Raw genomic sequence first — 10,903 nt, 5'->3', positions numbered from 1 at the left:
TTAGATAGAGTTGCTTGTATCAATCACTGATAAAAAGAAATGGAATTAACAAGGTTCAGTTGAACTAATCATGAAACATCCCCAGAAAAGTGAAGTTGATCTTCCAAAGTGCAAGGCCATCACCTGATGGGAAATATATAGGGTGGAGGAGGATAGACTCAAGACCAACAACAGTAGGTGAGACCCCTCTTCTGTTGTATAGGGTTATTATTTTGAGAAAAGTATACTTGATAACGGTATTTTTTTCCCAAATCAACAGGTCTTTTATTGGATCATTTAACTATCACAATTACAATTAGTTCTTTGGAATCATCTGGCATCTTGTTTATGTAACCAGACAACTGTTACAACTTATTCAGCTTGCTGAACTGTCCCTTTTTCAGAGACATAGATGCCATCAAAATTTTTTCTGATACTCTTGTTTTTAGCTGTTGTGGCTTGCTGAATCAAAGCAGTTGAATTTGAAACAAGTTCAATGTCATTTCCTTTGAGGCCTAAGTCATCTTTCAGGCCTTGAGATACTGAACAAGCAACACCTGGCCTCATCTGAACCCTGTGGAGATTATACATATATATATATATTTGAGATGGAGTTTCACTCTTGTTGCCCAGGCTGGAGTGCAATGGCGTGATCTCGGCTCACTGCAACCTCAGCCTCCAGGGTTCAAGTGATTCTCCTGCCTCAGTCTCTCAAGTACCTGGGATTACAGATGCCCATCAGCACGCCTGGCTAATTTTTTGTAGTTTTAGTGGAGACGGGTTTCACCATGTTGGCCAGGCTGGTCTCAAACTCCTGACCTCAGGCAATCCTCCCACCTCAGTGTCCCAAAGTGCTGGGATTACAGGCATGAGCCACCTCACCTGGCCTTATCCAAGAAATGTCTGATTTCAACACGAGACCTAATCTCAGGGATAATGACATGGATGGGGAAGTGAGCATTCACAGACCTCATATTGTAATGGAAGTCCAGTGTAACACCTTTGATCATGTTCTGTACATTACTACAAATAGTGCAAACAGTAGCCACTTTCTTTCTATTTCCCCCCTTTTGTCAACCTTGAGCCTCTTCTTTCCCTTTCCAAGGAGACTAAGTTCTACGTTGATGTGACCAAAGTCTCTCTGCAGGTTTCCTCTGGGGCCCTTCACAAAAACTATGCATCCCTTCAGAGTGATGTTGACATTTTCTGAAATATCATCAGTCTGCCAAGAATGGTCTTCATTCTCACAGTAGATGTGGCAACCAGTGGTAAAAATTTTTATATTATACACACACACACACACACACACACACACACACACACACATATTAGAACCCAGAATCCTATCACTTCATAATATGATATTGCTGACTCTCTCCAGACAGCTCTTCAGGTAGCCCATAGGCATAAATTGTGTAAACTGTGTATACTTAACTGTCACCTTTTTTTCCCATGCAATCTGCCATAGAAATCTTTTCATTTAGATTTATATGACGATTTTTGCCGACTAAAATATCCCATTGTAAGCAAATGCTTTAGTTTAGAACTTTCCAGTCAGCGTGCCATGAGTGGACTTCAGGTGCATCTCAAGCTGTTAATCCACTCAGTCCTCAGTGTAGCCAGGTGAAGCCAGGGGCTTCCCAGCATATAGCTTTATTAGAGCAAGATTCTGATGGCCCTGCTCAATCATAAAACTTGTAAAGCATAGCCACTAATTTCTGCCAGTTTTTGATATTTCTGTTATTTTGAAATTTTCATTATTAGAAGCAAATTGTTATAAATGTTATTAGTCATATATATTTTCCCAGTTGTTGGTTCTGGCAATAAAATTTTAGACACTTGTATTTTCAGCAGGTTTTTTAAGGCTTCAAGAAATAGACATGCGTAACACTCTTTAACTATTAGAACTTTATTGTTGAGAAATATGAAGATGTAGAAAGATAGTGGTTACATTACCATCAGCTCTTCATCAAGATCCTCATCAAGTTCATTTGATATCACTTGGGATAACAATTAGAAATAAGGTGATCTGTCTCACTAGACTTTCTGATATTTAGACATCCTAAAGTGGAGTAATGTCAAACCAGTACAGAGGAGGTTGGCTTCGCTAATATTCATTTAACCTATGGATGGTTTGAGCCAGTACTTGCTCCATGGATACCAGAGGTGTTTCCATTCAAATTTCCCAGGGGTGTGTGTGTGTGTGTGTGTGTGTGTGTGTGTGTGTATACTTCCAAGCAGATAAAAGAGAGGCAGAGAAAAGTGGGCAGGCAGTACACAGACAAAAAAAGCAGACAAACAATATTTTCTGATGAAATTGGCTGAGCTTAAAATATTTTAAAAGGTTAGAAACCTAAAGCAACACTTTTCCAAAAATTCATATTATTAGTTCCATTTTACAAAGAAGGTGAAGGAGGCTCAAAGACTGACAAAACCAGAAAGTCTTCAGAGTGATGTTTGACTCAAAATTCTATGCTCTCTATTTGAAGCCAGCTTTATCATCCAGAAAGGAACTGGTAGTGATGCAGGACAAGCAAGACCCAAAATTGAGGCTTAGCCTGGGAGGGTTTTTGGCTCTGCGCAGGGATTCTTGGCTTTGCCCAGGAAAGAATTCAAGGGTGAACCGGTGGTGTTACACAGCAACTTTTATCGAAGGTGCAGTGTACAGCAGCCAGCAGAGGTACTGCTCCTTGCAGAGCAGGACTACCCAGTAGGCAATGTGCCCAGAGTGGCAGCTCAAAGGCATGTCTGCTTGCCTATTTATACCTACTTTAAATTATATGCAGAAATTCCTAGGAAAAAAGTGGCAACTTAGTCGTTATCATGGAAGAAGGCAGCAATTTCCAAGTGTTGCCACAATGGTAAATTAATGTGGCACACTGGTGAGGTGTGTCTTATGGAAAGCTATTTCCCACACTGGACCTGTTTTAGTTCATTCTCTATTTGCCCTGGTGTCTGAGCCCCGCCTCCAGAGTCAAGTAGCATGGGCTGCCCAGTTGTCATTTTCTAAATTCATGAAAAATGTTCATGTTGATTTGGGTGAAACTTGACCTTGATACAGCAGAACAATTTGCAAGTTCATATTCAGTGAGCTGCACAATGAAGGTGCCAGATCCACATTAGCATAACACAATCACAAATGACTGTACAGTAGTCCTCTGTGAAAAATGGCTACATTAATGATTGCCTACTGATCAGTCTAAGTTCTAGAAGAAGATTTGCTAGGAATATCCCTGAGAGGCCTTGAATTGCTCAGCACTTGTTCTATACAGTCTGGATTTTATGTGGTGTTCATCATTGTCTTATACATTCAGACTATATAAAGGTTGCCAGTAAGCAAACATAGAATCAGTTGGGTAGACTACATCTTGAGAATAAATTCTGTAGAAATTGATAAGTAAGCTGTAAAGTTACAATGATTTATCAGAATGATTAAATCCATAATTTTTTATACCATTGGTTTGAACCACACAGACACTGCTGCTGAAAGGAGTCAATCATGTATACCCTACATCTGAAAAACCAAATTTTAAAACTTTGTGTTAATGTTAAATATATTCATGTAAAAAATGGATCTGACATGGGTAAAACATGCAGAATACACATATGCACCAATAGTCTCCCTATTACGTATACTTTGTTGGCTCCTTGTTTTCTGAATAAACAAAGTGGGCAAGGAGACTCTAACTTTCTCCATAATTACACTTGTGAGATCATTTCATTCAACAAATATTGCTTCAGATGCTATTATGTGCCAGGCAGACAAAAGGATGCAACACTAAGCAAGATGGATATTTCGCTACCTTCAAAGAGCCTGAAGTCTAGAGAGAGATAAACAATTACAATTGTTTATCTGACAATTACTAAACAGTGTAATGAGAACTCTGCTTGGAGAAGAGCAAGGCATGGTTGCTCCTAACCTACATTTTGGAGGAGCAACTTCTAATCTGATCTGACAAAAAGGTTAGCTGAAGAATGGTAAGAATAAGAGAATACCCTGTGAAAAGGCCAGAAGTTTAGAGAAAAATATTCATTCGGGGAACTGCAAATATTCAGGCATGTCTACAACATAAAGTCTAAGTGGGGAATGGTGTAAAAAGAAGTTGAAGAAATAAGCTACAAGGACATCACAAACTCCAAAGCAAATTAAATAATTTGGACATTATTCTGAGGGCAATTGAGAGCAAGGTTGCCAGATAAAATGTAGAAGGCCCAGCAAGTTTGAATTTCAAATAAACAACAAATAATTTTTAGTATAAATATGTCTTATTACTAAAAAGATATGATTAAAAAATCATTGTTTATTTGAAATCGAAATAACTGGGTATTCTGTGTTTTTATTTACTTAATCTGACGACCTTCATAGGAAGCCACTAAAGGAGTTTAAGCAGAAGAGTTAAATGACATAATTTAAGGTTTAGAGAGATACCACTCGTTGTGATATAGAAAACAAATTCATTCATTTGTTCACCTATGACATCATTTTTTAAGCAGCCACCTTAAGATTTAAGTAAGAAACAAATCTGTAATTCCAAGAAAAACTTAGGGCAGTGTCTTTTGAGTAGCATCCTTCATATTCTTGCCATATTCTCCCTTCCTGTATTGATATGTATGCTGCAATATGCGGAGTGATTAACTGTACAGCACATTGACTATGGAGCCAGGGAATCTGGATTCAGTCTCTGACATCCTTTACTCATGAATTGTGCAAGATACTTAACCTCTTATGTCTCAGTCTCTTTATTTGGGAAAAACGAATATAATGTTTTCTGCAAATTTTAAGGATCAAATGAGTTAATGTATGTAAAGCCCTTAGAACAGTGTCTGACACAGAATAAACCTTATGAAAGCATCCATTCTTACTTTAAGTATTAACTATGTTTTCTTCAAGTAAAATTTTGTAACTTAAATAAATTTACCTAAAGCAAAACATTGTATCATGATTATAAGTTGAAAATTAATTATTTCATTTGCCATAAATAGAAGTTCACGGCATAATTTCAACTTAAAAAAATACAACAATAACAACAAACAATCATACTGGATTTATTCTTTTGCAAAACAACAATGAAACGTATTTTTTAAATCTCACTGTTGCATTTTACAGAAGAGGAAATTGAGGCTCAGAAGAGAAGAGATTTTCTCCTCAGTCATAGTGACTTAAGCACGCAGCAGGGGAATGTATCTGTGGTCATTAATTCCTAATTCAGGGCTTTCTCCAATGTATCTATGGCTGTTTTATCGTAAAGGTTTAGTGTACATACCTGCAGAGCTGCATAGCTTTGGACCTTTAATTTTTCCAAAACTCCTGTAGTCAAGTATTACTGCCTGCACTACAATTTCCAAACCTTTCTTTATTGTTGCCTGTCATTCTTTTCACTGAGCTTTCTAAAGTTCCATCTTACTCAGCCCTTAAGAGAGGAGTAAAGTTCTCATCTCACTGGAGTGGGAGCAGAGCTCTCTAGCTGCTGTTCCTGTGGTCAGGCAAGATGGACCTTTCCATTGAAGAAAGTTCAGAAGAAGCTTCTAGATACACACATACAGACGCATGCACACACACACACCACACACACTTTTCTGCACCTATTAATACCTCTTTTTTAACATTAGATTCCTCCTCTTTACGCTTCCATTGGCTCCTTTCTTTTTCACTCCTTCTTCTGTTCTATTTTAGTTTTTCCTGGTTCAGAGCTCCTGGAGGCAAGCATAGTAGGAAATAAAATATATCAGCAGGCTTAATGCAAAGACAAACAAATGTTGCAATTGCCAAAATCAAAATATTCACTCATTACCACCTAAAAGTACTCTGGTTGACATACATCAGAAAACTCTGCTGAAAAGAATCCTGTCCCCAGAATTCTAGGCAAACAAGGAGTGAAGAGCTGAAGCCCCAGTCGCCTGACACTAAGAAAGCAACACCTCTCCAAGTAGACATGCCGATGACCAAGGGCAAACATTTTATTTTTCTATGGCAGGCCTTTTCACATGTAGTGATGATTAATGAGCTTTCAAAATAAACAATGCCCTAATTATGCAAGTACACACAACTAGCACCATTCAATGTCCTGTATTTATGTGCTAGATTTTACAAGTCAAGGCGGCCCTCATAATGATTTTGATAAAGAAATGTAATTCATACCTGGCTGGCTGAAGCAAGCATTTAAAATACAAAATCCATTTAGTACCGATTAGCTTTAGGACATTATTTATGTAATCTGCCACAATGGCAGATATTAGACAGAACGTTTTTCTCTTTCCTTTGAAACAGTTTATCAATCACCCTTGCTCCTGACAAGCCCTTAGGAGGAAAGCATTTATCAGAGTGTATTATAAAACTCTAAAAATAAAGGCTGAAACTAGTGTTTATAAGGAGAATACAGGCCGATTGCAAAGACTTGAGAAAAGACTGTTTAGTCTCCAAGTCTCTTCAGGCAAGAGGAGAAGTCAAGCTTGCAGAGATGCATTGGTAGTGCTCTGGAGTAGAGGGAAGAAATCTGTTAGTGGATTCTTAAAATGTAATGTGCAGAGATGAAGGAGTTGTACAATACAGTGAGTAATAGTGGCTTTCAATAAGCAATGTGAAATGTATAGATAATATGGTGCTTTTTGAATTTGCAAATGACACAGAATTCACAATACCCAGTGGAGTTGAACAAGCAATAAAAACCTTGTATGAGGAATGGTAATACTTATAACTTGCACAATGTTGTGCTATTCATCTTGAAGACAGGAACTGAAGAGTATCTTGTAGTTAGAGCGGCAATCTAGAAGTTCTTGACTCCAGTTTGCTTTCAAGAAGTCACTTAATTTCTTCCAGGCCTCTATTCCACTTTTGGAAAAATAGTTTCCAGGTGTGTCTTCCAGAGGCCTAAAAGTAAAGGTTCTCAATGCTTGCAGCAAATTAGAATTACATGGGAAATTATAAAAAAGAATTAGTAAACAGCACCCAAAATTAACTAAGACTCGTGGATGCTAGGATCCAAACATCTTTTTTTGTTGTTGTTGAATTTAAATATCTCAAATGATTCTAATGTCCAATTAGAGTTAGGAGCCATTGACTGAGAATAGTAGTTCTCAAAATATGTTGAATATTGGGAAGTTTTAAAAATCCAAATGCTCATATCACACAATATCAATTAAATCAGAATTTCTGGGGATAGATCCCAATGCCAGTAATTTATAAAGCTTCTCAAATGATTCCCGAGTGTATTCAACTTAGTGGGCCATTGGTCTATATTATTGTATCTCAAACTTTAATGTGTATATGGATAGTTTGGGGGATCTTATCAAAATGTAGATTCTTATTCAGTAGATGGGGCCTGATAACTCTTAGTTTCACAGCAAACTCTTAGGTGATGCAGCTGTTGCTGCTCCAGGCATTTGATGTAACAAAGAAGTCTTGAAGAATTAAATGCAAACTCCTGACATAAGCATTCAAAGCCCTCCATATTCATCAGGAACTTTACGTACACTGCTTTGGGCTAAGACCCAAAAGTCCTTAAATGGCACATTCTCCTCCTCACAAGATCCATAAATGTTTTATTTCAGTACTATTTCCCAACCCTCCTCTTAGAAAATACAAGAAATGGGAAAATGGAAAATGACTGCTCAAGAGTTATTTGAAAAGAGCATTTGGTGTCATGTCATACTGGGTCCTTTTTACCTTTTACCTTTTTACCTTCAGTAGGGATGACACCAGGTTCAAGAGGCTGAAGAGGAGATCTGGAGCCAGTGAATTAAACAGAGGTTTATTTGTGGATACTTACTCACCAGGGTAATCCAGTGGCAGTGGGCTGGACAGGAGAATTGCAACAGCTTGTAAAAAGCATGCTGTTTATATAGCACTTTTACTTACCGCCCTCCCATAACAACCTCGATGTGGCAACCCTCGTTTCTTAAGTTAAGCTATTACTGTCAGGTATATCTGGCATACAGGATATGCTTAAGGTAAGTTATTGCTCTCAGATGCATCTACCATGCAAGATCATCTTCAGGATATGCTTAGGTTAAGTTACTGCTGTCAGGTGCATCTACTATACATCTAGTCATACCTCCTGCCCAAATTCATAAACTTTCTGGAGTAGCAAAATATCATATGTTAATGCAATGCAGAAGCTATGTATAACCCAGTCTTAAGACTTGGGCCCCAAGAGCTGCAGACTGCAGGAATCACTCTATGACTCCCCCATTGTAAATGGCCTGAGTGTCGGATGGGGGTTAGAAGCTATCCCAACTTATATGTTGCAATAACAACAGAATTGGGTTTCAGAAAAATCCTTAAAATGCATAACCATGGCAGGAAGTGTCTGAAAACACCCAGACCATCAAGATTTTTAATAGATGTTTGCTATATCTGCCTCCCTCCTTTTTTCTTTTACAGTAATCACCTTTGTGTAGATTTTTAAAGATAACCCAAGTCTAGTACATTAATTTCCTATCTGACCTTTTCATTTTGTGTCTCTTTTCTCATCCATTTCATTGCCCAAGTTGCTATGCAAATAATTTTTACAAAAACACAGCTTTAATTATTATGCCACATTTTAAAAAATTATCAATAGTCCCTATTGCCAATAAGGTAACAGTAGTTGGATGACTCCAGTGGAGGAACTTCTGATGGACCCAAAAGCATGTTCCAAGAGAAGAGAGTCAGCTCTTGAGCTTCCATTGTGCAGAGGACTCTATGCTGAATTGAAACTATATCAGCCTCTGAGAGTCCCAGAATCTATGACACCTCAGTTGTAACAAGCATGATAAGTGCCCAGATTCTGGTTTCTAATATTATTATTCAGTAAAAGGAAGCAGAACTCCTTGAAGAAATGGCTGATTGTTAGGGCTGGCCAGGAAAAATACAAGATGAGCCTGGAGCATCTAGTAATTTCTAAAAGTAAGGAAGTGCTCAAAAATCAAAATGTTAGGGGATTGTCAAGGGATACAAGTTCCGACCTGAAAAAGCTCCCAATGGCCAGAGGTAGAACAATTGAGCAACAAAATAAATAACAAATGCAGTAGTGAATTATAACACAAAGTATAAAATAAACATACATGAGTCTATGCTTATATAAATAAATCAATAGATAGATAATAGATAAAGGTGAGAAGAGACAAATCTCCCTACAGAAGAATTCCAAATAATTTATGTGAAGTTTAGTTCTCCACTCTCTTCTTTGAGTGTCGATTGGACAGAGTGACTTGCTTCCAAAAATAGAGTATGGAAGAGGGAAAAAGCAACTGTAGTGCAGAATCCAGTAAACATTACCCTTATCATTGAATCAAGGTTAACATCACCAAACGTAGGTCATGTTCACATGTTCATGGCATGTACTCTGAAAGGATATAACAAGGACACTTTTGTGGTCTTCTCAGAAATCCATAACCCTAGTCTAATCATGAGAAACATATTAGATGAACTCAAGTTGAGAGAAATTGTACAAGATACCTGACCAGAACTCCTTAAAATGGTGAAAGTTATGAATAATGAGGAAAGACTGAACAATTTTCACAGACCGGAGGAGATTAAGAAGACATGACAACCAAATGTACATAGTGCCTTGGTTGTGAACCTAGAACACAACAACAACAAAAACAAAAACAAATATAAATATTAGTGGGAGAACTTTGAAATCTGAATAATGTGTAAACTTTGAAATCTGAATAATGTGTAAAATTTCATTGACAGCGATGTAACAGTGTTGGTTTATTAATTGTAACAAATGTATGGTTAATGTAAGACATTAATATTGGAGAGAACAAGTTGAGGGGTACATGAGAACTCTCTGTATTGTCTCTGCAACTTTTCTATAAGTCTAAAACTACTTTAAAATAAAAATTTTATTTTAAAAAATATCAACCATCTAAGACTTCTCTCGTCCCCTTAATTACCTACTTTCTTACCCTGGGTATGACCCTAAAGTAGCTAATAAATATGGAAGCAATATGGAAGCAAAAAATAGAACAAGATTTTCAGCTACACAGAGCCTGGTGCATAGAAACCACTCAAATTTCTATTGAAGAAAGAAGTAAAATTGAAGACCATACAAAGGATTATGAAAAAAGGTGTAAAAATGGAATGAACACCTAACCTTAAACTGATGTCTTGTGTCCTGACAGAGAAGATAAGATATATTTTAAAAGAAAGAAAGAAAGAAAGAAAAACTACAATACAAAGAGAAAGTGAGTTCTGCCATCAGTTCTCTGTGAAAGTTTGGAAACATTTATTCAAACTGGATATTGACATCCCTTATTTTAATACAGCTTCACAAGAGTATCTGGACAGCTATGAGTATTTCCATTTCATAGCTGAGGAGACTCAGACACAGGAAGGTTAGGTGCTTTGCTTGAGGTGCCCTTGTGTCCTTGTACAAGGATTTCAGCAAACTACAGTGAAAGTGAACTTGTCCTTGGTTCATATCTCACTTATGTAACATAAATGACATAAAATCTCCCATTTCTAACACCTAAGCATTTATTAATTAACAAGTGTAGAAGCCGCCAGATTGTGTTCATCTAAATGACAACGGGCAGGATATATGAGATATACCAGTCAGCAGAGCCTGTTAAACCAATCCAACTTCTGAAGTTTAGGAATTCATAAACAACGTGCATCCATGTGAACATGATTCCCCAACTCCGCAATCGGAATACTCATGCCCAACTGTTGAGTCAAAATTCTAATCCTTCTTTAGACCACAACACAAATTCAAGCATTAATTATATATCTTCTTTTCCATCTAGCTTCTCTCCGACAGGCTGCGCTGTCCTCTCATAGGTGTGATTTGCCTTCTTTGGGGAGAAGAAGAAGGGCTGTGAATGGATCAAAGAAAAGCCCCCTTTTCTATGGTAAATGCTAATTCTCTAGCCCTACTCGTCTGCAAACTAGCACCCTATCTCCACATTACCCCTGTGCATCTCCAGAAGGGACAAACCT

General features: G+C 37.5%; 1 pseudogene; it reads right to left on the bottom strand.

Annotated features, from left to right (window-relative positions):
- Positions 1–351: 351 nt before the first annotated feature.
- On the bottom strand, positions 352–5,914 carry LOC108537167 (60S ribosomal protein L9-like; annotated as a pseudogene).
- Positions 5,915–10,903: the final 4,989 nt, after the last annotated feature.

The sequence above is a fragment of the Rhinopithecus bieti genome, unplaced genomic scaffold (assembly GCF_001698545.2).
Source record: "Rhinopithecus bieti isolate Rb0 unplaced genomic scaffold, ASM169854v2 scaffold_315, whole genome shotgun sequence".
Classification (NCBI taxonomy): Eukaryota; Metazoa; Chordata; class Mammalia; order Primates; family Cercopithecidae; genus Rhinopithecus; species Rhinopithecus bieti.
Note: the sequence above shows the minus strand (reverse complement) of the source record. Positions and strands in the feature narration are given on the sequence as shown.